General features: G+C 50.8%; 1 long non-coding RNA gene across 1 annotated transcript; it reads right to left on the minus strand.

The window, feature by feature from the left end:
* Window positions 1–8,601: 8,601 nt before the first annotated feature.
* On the minus strand, window positions 8,602–10,939 carry LOC108639884. Its single transcript, XR_001920790.1, has 3 exons — window positions 10,850–10,939; window positions 8,720–8,809; window positions 8,602–8,631 (listed from the first exon to the last, which is right to left on the minus strand). It is a non-coding gene; the product is annotated as an uncharacterized LOC108639884 (long non-coding RNA).

Here is a 10,939-nt window from a genome sequence, read left to right on the forward strand (position 1 = left end):
TCACTTCCCCCAGCAGTTCTACCATGGGCATTTCTCAGGTAGGCAAGGCTCATTTACACCAGACACTCTCCTCTCGTGGTTTAGTTTTCTCCATGGCTTGTTTTTCCACCAAACCTTGGCTATTGAATGAAACAAAAGATTGCCACCAGGGAGTCCTCACCTTTCTTACCTCCAGGTTACACCTCAAGAAGGGCACGTTCGTGGCTCCTGAGCCATGAAATAAGGGTGACTTTAGCTACGGTGACCAGCATTGCAGTGATGTGCTTGAAGAGTCCTCCCATAACCTGTCTGTGTGGCTCAGCCTGGGTGCAGCAGCCCTTTGCCAGGGGCAGCTGGAATCAGGTGAGGAGCATAGCATCTTTCATAACCCCAGCCAGTTCCTCTGGGAGACACCGGGCTGTTCGCCTGGGACCTGCCTCATTCTTTTCCTCACCTCCTGATTCACTCCACAACCATTCTCACGTGTGTGGGCTCTCCAGCGCCTCGTAAGCGGCGAGGACGTGCTGCTGCCTTTGCATAATACAGTTTAAAATCAATCAACCACGACATGCGAGTCCACTGGAAACCAGGCTTCATTAGCATCAGGGCAAGAACAATTTGTTTTCTTCATTCCACCCAGAGCTGAGCTGGTTCTGAACTCCGAATGCCTTCTCTTCTCGCTGCCGTGTTCGTGCTGACTCAGTACATAGCTGCCACAGACAAAAAAGCTCTAAATGCTTAATGCTAACCATTCTGCTGGCCAGATGAGAACTTCACGTGTTGCATAACAGAGGACAGACCACGCTGTCTTTAGGAAGTATTTGCAAAGCACAATAGGATTTTTTTTTTAAAGGTGGGAAACAGCTCAGGTCAGTGCAGGGTGAGGAGTTCCAGGTGTTGCTGCAGGGGAAACCAACTCCTTCTCTGGCTCCCAGCCACACATCCACTTGTGCTTCGGCTCCAGTACAGCCTCATTAATGTGGTCCCGATTGTTGACAGCCCAGCATGGGGGTCAGGGATTTCACTCCAGCTGTGTTTGCTCATTTTTAGTGCATAAATATTTACTGCAAGCATTGACACTTGTTTTTGACACACTAGGGATTAAGGAGTGGCTCTGAGGTGACAGCACCTTCCCAGTGCTGCTTTTTTTTTGTTCTGAGAGAGGAGGTCTGTGTGCTCCTTAGAGTCTCTTCAAAGGCACCACAAACACTTGTAAACAGGAATAAGAACCCTGAATGTCATGACTCCTTTTCCACACTGCTATCCTCACTCTGCCCACCAGCCTCCTCCTGCACCATCAGACCTGAAAGTCCTGTTGCACAGAGGTAAAACAAGCTTCTCCATTTCCAAAGCTGGGGAAGGAGGAAAGCATTGGCATCCCAGCCAGGGAGGAGGAGTGTTGCTATAAGCAAGGGCCATGTGGGGTTGACAGTCGCATTTCTAAGTGCCAGGCAGCCTGCTGGGTCATCAGGAAAAGAGCCAGGGCCAAATCCAGTCTCAGCACCTGTGCGAACCCACTCATGGTTTACTCATGGCTTACAGGACCCTTTCAGCAGTGCTGCACCTGGATCCTGGCTGTCTGCAAGCCTTGAGAGTTGGCCTAAGGAATTATTTTTACACCTCAGTACGTGCAAATAACATGCAGGGAGTTATGTGCATCATCCCCCTCCCAGCCTGTCAACAAACACATCAGCTTCCTGGAATTTTTGCTTTCTTTACACCATGGTATTTCTAGATCCAGGATGTTATTCAAGCACCAGGTTTGCCACATGTGGTTCAAAGCCGGTCCTGGGAAGTGAAGCAAAAGGAAGTGGAAGCAGGTGGTGTGGGAGACTCTTTGTCCACAGTCGCAGCACATCTTTTATAACAATCACCTTTTCTCTCAGGTCTCTAAGGGGACCTGCTCCATGCCTGGTTTTCTCTTGGCAGAGGCAAGCAGATTGCCACACTGCTGCATGAGGTTTGGGATTTGAGGCCTGCAATGTGCTGACCAGGCACTGGGCAGGGAGCAGTCATATAAATTCCCAAGTCCTGAAACTGCTGCTTGAGAGGTCAGAGAGGTCCTGACTCTCTCAGTAAGAAGGATCAAATGTAAACAGGGTCACGGAATTAGGAAAACTTTAGTATTTTTTTCCTTCTGACTCATACAGGCTTTGCCTGAGCAGCATCATTCCTAGAGAAATAAGTTGACTTTCACATGGATTGGTGGGACAAAGAGCTGCAATGTAATGTTATCTCACCGTTCATGTAACCAGGCTTATATCTGAACTCCTGGAAACTGGAAAGTCACAGTGGGAGAGCCCAGAGCAGTATCTGACTCATTTTGGTCTCTTGAGCCAAACATCTTGGCAAAGAGGTTGGCAGAACATTATTGCTCAGTCTTGAAAGAATGTCCCACATAAAATGGATGGAGATGTCTTTTTCCACAGCATGGGCAGTCATGTACAAACCACATAACCCTAAGAAGAGAGTACAGGTAAAAGCAAGATCAGAACTGTCCACATTATCCAGGGGGCAGCCCTAGGATGGGTGACAAGACCATGATCTGTGGTGCAGGGTGCTATAAGCTTGCCTTGCTGCTTTGCAATTGTTTCATTGATGTTTCAAGGGCAGCTGTAGGAGATCCCACGGAGGAGCCCAAAGTCAGCATGGCTTGTTCTGCATCACCTAATCCCAGGGTGCAGAAGGACATGGATAACATAACCAAGTGATTAAAGGAGGAAAAGTCATAAGGAACCCACTCCTTGAGGACATAATTCCACCTTTACATTGCAGCAAGGTCCACCACTTCCAAGGAGATTGTGTCCACAGGGAGCTGCATCCTAGTGGGCCACTTCATCTCCTGGATGGGGAGAACTGATTTGTGTCAGGTGTTACTGCAGAGTCAGACAAAAGTTGCCAACTTCCCAAGCTGCTGTGTGTCCATATGCCTGACCTGGGATGTGTGGCAGGGGGTGACACCATGGTGGCCCATCACTGGAGCTGGGGACTCACCAGGCTGCCCTGCCCCACTCATTCCCCATCCCATATGGCCTTGGCTCCTTGCCCCAGCCGGAAGCGAGTACGTGCCGCCTCCCTAATTTCTTCTTTTTTCACTTTTCCTGTTTAGCTCCCACCCACCTGACAGAGATGCCAGCAGGCCTGGCAGGGACCCAGCACTGCCTTTGCACTTTGCCAGAGGAGGCTGCAAGTGGCAGCAGGTGGGCTCTGCAGGTGGCAGAGCCTGCTCTGCAAGAATGCCTCTGTCCTGCCATGCTCAGGCCAAGTCCAGGGTCCAGCTTGTCCTACTCATCCCTCAACTTAATAGGTCACAGGAGGTGCTACTGGCAGAGGAGTCCCGCTCACCTTTACAGGGTACCAACTGGAAGGAAGTTGGCTGGGGCCAGACAGGTTGTCTGGGTGCAGGGCAAACATGGACAAGCACTGGAGTCCTGCAGCTGAGCATCCCCTCTATGAATAGTCCCTTCCCCAGTGGCCAAGAGCTGCTGGATGAGTGCTTTCCCAGGCTGCACTGCCTGGGGGGCTGCAGATCTTTCCCCTTCTCTCTGCTCTTGATGTTGGCTCCTGTACAGACATTTTGCCAGATGAGCTTTCTTGTGTTGCTTCCTCATCCTCTCCTTCCTCCTGAAGGTCTTTATTCCTTCAGCCCCAGCATCTCCACCACAACCAGTGGTGGTGGTGATAACTTACTGTTCTTCTTGGTGAGGACAAAAGAGCTCTTGCAAAGCTCAAATTCCATCTAAGACCTATGGCTGACCATGGGGAGAATGAAGCCCCTTGAAGTTTCGGGGAGCAATGCAGAGGGCTGCTCAGGGTCTTCCTGCAGTTTGGCTGCCCCACAGGCACTGGGCTGGATTTCAGGCAGGGTGAGCAGGGCTGTGTCTCTACCATAGTTATAAAGAGCTGCCTGTGGGCTCCCGAGCTGTCCACAGAGGTGGTGGGCTGGGCAGAGCTCTCTGCTCGGGAAGCAGACAAGTATTTTGTCTGTGCCTTTTTGTCTCACAGGCTGACTTGCCTCCACCTCTCGCTGCACTTTGAACAGCAGGTGAATCATGTTTGGGTAAGTCAGTCACTGCCCCGCCGCCAGCTCGTCCTTTCATAACGCACGGACGTCACGGCTTTTAAAGAGGTCAAGTTGTTAGTACTCGGCAGACTTGTCACCCAGAAACCTGTCCTGGTGGATCCGCCAGAGCAAATTGCAGGTTTTCCTTTGCAGGAAGCCTGCCACCATTTCTTTGTGTATTTTAGGAACGTATTGCAGTGAGGTTTAGGGAGTAAAGAGAGTAAAGAGCAAACACAGAGTCCTGGAGGGGTTTACAGGAAAGAGAAGGATGTTGTGAAAGGTGTGCATCCTTAGACTCATTTTTGTGAAAATTAATCCCAAGCAGTTTAGTGAATAAAGCTCTGCTATAACTTTTATCTGCTAATTTACATGACAAAAACTTTTAACTAACAAATTTTCAGAAAGAAAGGACAAGTTGCAGAAGAATGCAGCAGAGAGAGGAGCAAGTGCAAGTGCTGTGCAGGGAGCAGGAGCAGAAGTAGGAATTTCACCTTCCAAAACACTTCTCACTTGCACGACTCCAGTTCCATTTGGGTTTTGCTTTTCTTCTTACTCAGTGCAAAAATAGAAGAGTGGTTTCATAGGAAACCTCTGCCCAGCACTCTGTAGAGATTAGCAGATCATAAATAGGGCTGCAGGAATCAGCTTTTCTGGGAAAGTCAGGATTTCTAACTGTTTCCATTTTTTAGTGAAATGAAAAAGCAGCTTGAAATTTTCCATAAAGAAGGTCACTTGGGAACAGAGCAAAGATTTCTTTTTGATGTCTACCTTAAAGATCCTTGTTTCTCTAATAGGACACTTCATATAATAAAGCCCCCAGAAAAGTTTCATCACAAAATAAAAGTCCAACTCTTCTGCTCTGAAATCACTGGCATTTATAGAAAAATACCTTCATTTGGGGGCATCTCACACCTAAGCTCTCTTGGCATTTCTGCTGCTAAGAGGCTCCAGACAGCCACATGCCATGCAGGATCCCTGCAGGTACCCCCAGGTGCTATCAACAGGGGCAGCACAACCCCTCCTGCTCCCCAAGGATCAGCCAAAGTTATTAGATAAAGAGGAATAAATTTGTGTAAACAAGACTTGCTTAAGTAACTCCACGACTGCCAGTTCCTCTTGCTGGTCTTCTTTTCCTACTCCACCCTTGCAGAGCCTGATGTGATGGGTGTTGGGCACGGCTCTGTCCACACTCGTCTCCCACCCAGCTGAAGGCACATCAGCTCCAAGGAGCCCCCAGTTGAACCTTGCAGATGCTTCAAGCAAATGAGGTGGTTAAACAGCCTGATGGAGTCAGAGCTCATGCCCAGCAGTGCTTGGGAAGCTGCTGGCTGTCACGTCTGTGGGCAAACACCCATCTCAACACACCGAGGTCATGGTGGGGAATGTGTCCCTCGGGACAGCTACTGCACTGCTGTGACTGAAGGTCCTCAGAATCCCCAAAAGCCTGATGCTCCACCTGCCTTTTTTCTCCTGCACTTAGTGTTTTCAGAGCCCTAATCCCCATGGCTGGCACGAATGTCAATGCTATACGCCCATTCCTGTCACCTGGCTTCAAGCCAGGGCTGAGATGCAATGAGGACTTAGGGAGACCAGATAACTTGAAATGGTTTTCACCACCACAGCTCTCTGGGGAAACTTGGCCAAATTCAGTCCAAATGAAGGCAGCACACGGGCACAGAGGGCAGCAGGCTACGTGCCAGGCAAGGTGCCAAAGGCAGGACAGAGAACCTCGGCTGCCGTAGGAGACACCTGAATGTTGGCCCTGCTGATCCCTGGGAGTGTTTGGCTCTTTGCTCTTGTGCCACAGGGATCCAGCTGCCTGTGTTATATTTGCACAGAACGTAGCACAGTGGCCTGAAGCAGGGACTGTAAAACACAAACAGCAAACAGGAAGACTCTGCCTGGCTCGGCGCTCACCACCGCCCAGCAGTGCAGGGTGTACCCAACTCTGTCCCTGAGCACATGAAGATCCTGAGATTTGGAGCAGTGTGAGGACATGGCAATGGGGTCAGCTGCAGACAGCCATATGCAAGCTCCACCCACTTTGGGAGCTGGGACAGAAGGCAGAGAGGGCAATTTTAGGACTTTTAGCTTGTTAGGTGAGATATCTGTCAGCTGGAAAGCAGAGTCTCAGCTCCAACTGAGCATCTTACAGGTATGCTTGACCTCAGTCTGGCACAGCATGCTTGAAAAGTTTCTAACCTTTAACTTAAACAGCAAAGGCAAGGGTTCCCCTTTTCATGTCAAAACACAGAGAATTTATTGCAAGATATTCCCATCCCATGGTTGAGTGGCCTGAGGGGACTGTAAAATGCTGCAACTCCATATGCTATTTGAAAGTAAGTTGTGTCTTGTGCAAGAGTCCTGTGTACTTGCACGAAGGGGAAAGTAAAATATGTAAAATAACCCCTCATAGGATTATTTTACATTAATGTACCCAAGGGTTCATGAAGCAATAAGGAAGTTAAAATCAATCTTTCCCTGCACTAGCCAAACCAACCCATTGAAACCCAGTTTAGCTTTTGGGGCTGTTTGTTTTTCCCATCTTCATTTTCCCTTTAATCTTTGTGCTGGATAATTAAGACAACATTACTCAGCATCTTCCCTGCTGTTTGTTGTGATTATACAAGAGCCGGCTGCATTTGTTCCATGAAAACAACATCCAGAGCCACATTCTGTGGTTTCAAGTAAAATCCTCTGTGGTGTTGACTTTTAATCTCGAGTTTGTCTGAAATCTGCATTACTCAGGAAAATACCCATAAAAATAGACTTCTTAAGGAGAGCAAAGCAAGGCAGCGACGCAGCTTGTGCTCAAGCTTGCATTGAAGTTTTTATTGATGCTGAGACTTCTGGGTTTGACCTAATACCGCCGGCAGCAGTGGTGGGCCAGATGCCGGTCCTGTCCCCCACTCCGAGTCCCTTTCGCTGCCGGTTGGACCCTGCCAGCAGCCCCCGGCCGGTGCTCTCCCTGCCCCCGGAGCACTCCTGCCCCCGGTGCGCTCCCAGCCCCCGGAGCGCTGCGGGAGCCTTATAAAACAGCCGAGCGGTTACGAAACCCGTGGCCCCGCTGCCAGACGTTCCATCCCCGGTAGATGGCGGTGCCAGCTCATTTTTCCTAATTTTTTCCCCTTCTTTTTTTCCCCTGGCGCCTCGCCCGGTACCAATCCCCGGCGGCTGCCGCGGGGCCGGGGCTGCGCTTACGCGCGGCCCCTGCGCTGAGGTCAGCACTGCAGAAAGAGAGGGGTTTGTCGGGTTTTTTTCCCCCCTATAACTGCTCTTCGTCTGTCTTTGATAAATTTGAAATCAGTTATAACAGCTCCAGCACAGCCTCAGGCGTCTGGAGCCCCTTTTATGCAGCCCGTCTGTCCCTGCTCAGGCTGCTCCATCCCGCAGCAAGCGGCGTGGAGGGCACAGGGAGGTTATAGGGTTTTCTTGATCTGGGGCGACTATGCAGAGCCAGGCAGCCAGAGTGCCTGGATTTTTCTCAACATGGTCTTGAACAACATCCACTCTCCCGGATCCCAGTTTCCCACCTATTGCTTTTCCTTGGCTGTTTCCTTCTCCAGAGGGGAGGCAGTGTGACTGGATGAATAAACAGCATTTCTCTTTGGAGCCCACAAAATCTTTATTTGGCTAAGAGTGGCCCAGGAGCCCTCCAGCACGTGCTGTTATTTGCCTCTCCACCTCCTCGGCGAGCCCAGGGCGTGCGCTGCCACTCCGGCACGGAAAGGCTAATCCTCGTCTTCCTGCTCATCATCCCTGTCACTGCCGCGGTCCTGGGGCAGGGACACAAAGAAAAGGGACAGCATGTGAGGGGAGCGCTGGCTGTCCCGGCCCCTGGTACCCCTAGGTATTTGGCAGCATCCCCACAGGGGGTGCAGGTGCAAACCCCACAGGGCCGGAGTGCGGGGGGGCAGCCAGGCCCCAGCACGGAGCTGGGGTGGGGTTACCTCCTCCAGGTCACTGTCGGAGCTGCTGCTGCTGCTCCTGTTCTCTTCCCCATCTCCCTGCCAGGGAGAAGAGAGAGGGACCTTGGCACCCCATTTGCTGTTTGAGCTAGAGCCTTGAGTCGGAGAGACTCCTGGCCCTGTGGGTATCCAGAGCCAGGCTTTGCACCACTGGTGCTGCTGTGGAACCACGTGTGCCCACGGCCCTGCAGGGAACTCCGGAGCCAGGAGCAGGGATTGGGTGGTGTGTGCAGTGCAGGCAGCATCACTGTCCATGGCAGTATTTCATTTGGAAAGGAAAAGGAGGGAGAACTAGCTGGGAATATTGGGAGAAAAGAGGTAGCTGTCCCTCGGTGGAAAAGCCACACACGCAGTGTGATTTCTAGGCTGTGGATGGCATAGCTCCATCCACCACAGACGTGGGGTTGCCACGGGTCAGACATGGCTTCCCTTCACAGCCAGGATGAAAATGGTTCTGCAGAAAACTCCATCATGCCCCTACCTTTTCCTCTTCTTCCTTCTCCTTTTTCTTCTGCTTGTCTTTCTCTTTTTCTCTCTCAGTCTTTTCCTTCTCCTTTTCTTCCTTCTCCTCTTTCTTGTCCTTTTCCTTCTCCTCTCTCTCCTTATCTTCCCGTCCAAACCCTATAAGAGGGCACAGAGGAAGGTTCACTGCCAGCATCCAGCACACACAAACCCAGCAGGTCCCCCTGAGTCTGCACCAAACACTCACATTTCAGGATTGTTGACATTTCACCGAAGCCAAAGAGCTCTGGGGCACAAGATGATCACACCTACGGCACAGAGAGACCTAAAGGAGCAGCTGGAGAGTGGAGAAAGGAAGAAGGTGAGCTTTTCAGGGGTGAAAAGACCTCCCTGGACTGTTCAGTTTTTGCAGAGGTCCTGTGCACTTACTACCCCCAAAAACAGCAGGGAAGGGGATCAAACAATCTGTGGCCTCCACAAAAGCCAGATCTTGTGCCCACCCAGGCAGCCCCCACTTCCCCCAGGGAAGCAGCAAGCGCCAAGTGATGGAAGCAGAGAAATCTCAGGGCAAATGTGCAGGGAGATGCCTTAAACCTCCCATGAGCAGCTGCAAATTAAGGAAATATTTCAAATTATATGAAGATGAAGGAATAAAGAGCAGGTGTGGGGACTCCTAGGAAGCCCCAGCAGAAAGGAGATCTCTGGAGACAGGGGGATTTCAGGGAGGGAGATGGAGACAGCAGCAAGCAGAAGAGAAGCTGAGAGCAAGGGTAAGAAAAATCCAAGCATTGATTAGGTGCCTGAAAGGTGGCAGATGAGAAGAAAGGAAAGAAAATAGCTTGCTTTAAAAATAGCAGGCCCAAACAAATCCCATGAAATAGCCCGGGCAGGTCAAGCCCTCCCTCTCATACACAAACAGCACAACAGGGCAGCAGGGGCAAGGGATCACATCCCTTCTGCTTGCAGGGAAGAGCAGGGTCCTACCCTGCCCCAGCAGGTAATTAGGAAACAGCTTCTCTTCCAGCCAGTGATGGAGGGAGGCAGAATATTAGTGCTTTTTTTTAAATGGTTTTTGGCCTCAAAATGACATCATCTGGTTGGTATTAGTGGCTCTTTTAAAAGAGCCAGTTGCAGCCTCTGAGCTGATAACATTGATTTGTATTTTCTAGACAGGTTTTTAAACCCCCAGGATGCTGCAGGGGAGCGGGAAGCAATGGGGTTTGGGGTGGAATCAGAGGAGAGACAGGTTAGACAGGGAGAGAAGGAGTGTGGGAAATGGCTGATAAAAGACGTAATCAGTGCAAAGTTAAAATCTAATTAATAATGAACAGTGATCTAATTCATCTCCGTAATTAAGAAGTGCAACTACTAATTGAAAATAATTACATTTTAATCTAAAATCATTAAAATAATCAAACGTTAACAAAAGAAAAGGCAGCCCCTGGGAAGGTGCAGGGGAAGGTGCAGGAGGTGTAGCTGATGCCCTGATCCCAGGGTCTCCTCACCAAAGCTGCTCCACAGCTCCTGTGGTGTGTGCCCAGCCCCAAATCCATGAGGATGTCCCTGCCTTGTGCCTTCACTGCCAGAGGGGAGCAGATAGGGAAGGCACATGGTACAGAGAGGTGGAAATCAAGCTTTACACTAGAATATGAGCAACCAGATCTCTGGGGGGGGTTACAACCCCTTAATTCCCTTCCACACGTGGGGGACCAGCCCTGCTGATTTCCAGGAGATGGGGTAGGCTCCCACACTCCAGGGCTCTGACAAGCTCCTGTCTGGGGCTGCCACCCAGCCCCCTCTGCAGCCTGGGTCATGATGGCTGCCAATGCTCAGCTTTTCCCCATCCCATCCCATCCCAGCAGATCCAGTTTTGCCTGTTCCTTCAGAGCCTTGGCTGCCATGGGTTTCAAGCAGGCAGGTTCACCTGACCCAGATGAGCTGGTTCCCTAAAGCCTGGGCAGGCAAACCAGCAAAACCCAGTGATGGTCCCACTGACCAGCTGCAATTGTCCTCCTTAGCTGAGCAAAGCGTGAGGTGCAGCTGGATCAGACCTCTGGCTAATGGAGCAAACTTGCATATTCATACCTCTCCAGATGCAACAGCCTGGATGGCCTTACCCCCCAGGCACGACAGGCTCACAGGGCACAGTGACCCCACTCCCATCTCACCCAAGGAACTGAAGTCCGTCCCACAAGGCTCAGGCATGATGCCCCATTGCCATCCCCAAGACCACATGGAGCACAAGCTGTCCCAGGGATACTCCCGCTGCACCCTCTGCTTCACCCTGCCCTCCTGCTCTGCTTCTCCCACCTGTAAAATACGTATGCAAGTCTGTAAATTCCCAGGATGACATGAGGGATAAAGGAAAGCACCTTACCTGGAGCTGAAAAAGACAAGTGGCCTCCTCGATGCCTGGCTGGCAGCTACCAGGGATCTGGGTATTTGAGTGTTGTGGTCTCCTCCCCAG

Source organism: Manacus vitellinus, unplaced genomic scaffold, assembly GCF_001715985.3.
Source record: "Manacus vitellinus isolate BGI_N305 unplaced genomic scaffold, ASM171598v3 scaffold_25_pilon, whole genome shotgun sequence".
NCBI lineage: Eukaryota > Metazoa > Chordata > Aves > Passeriformes > Pipridae > Manacus > Manacus vitellinus.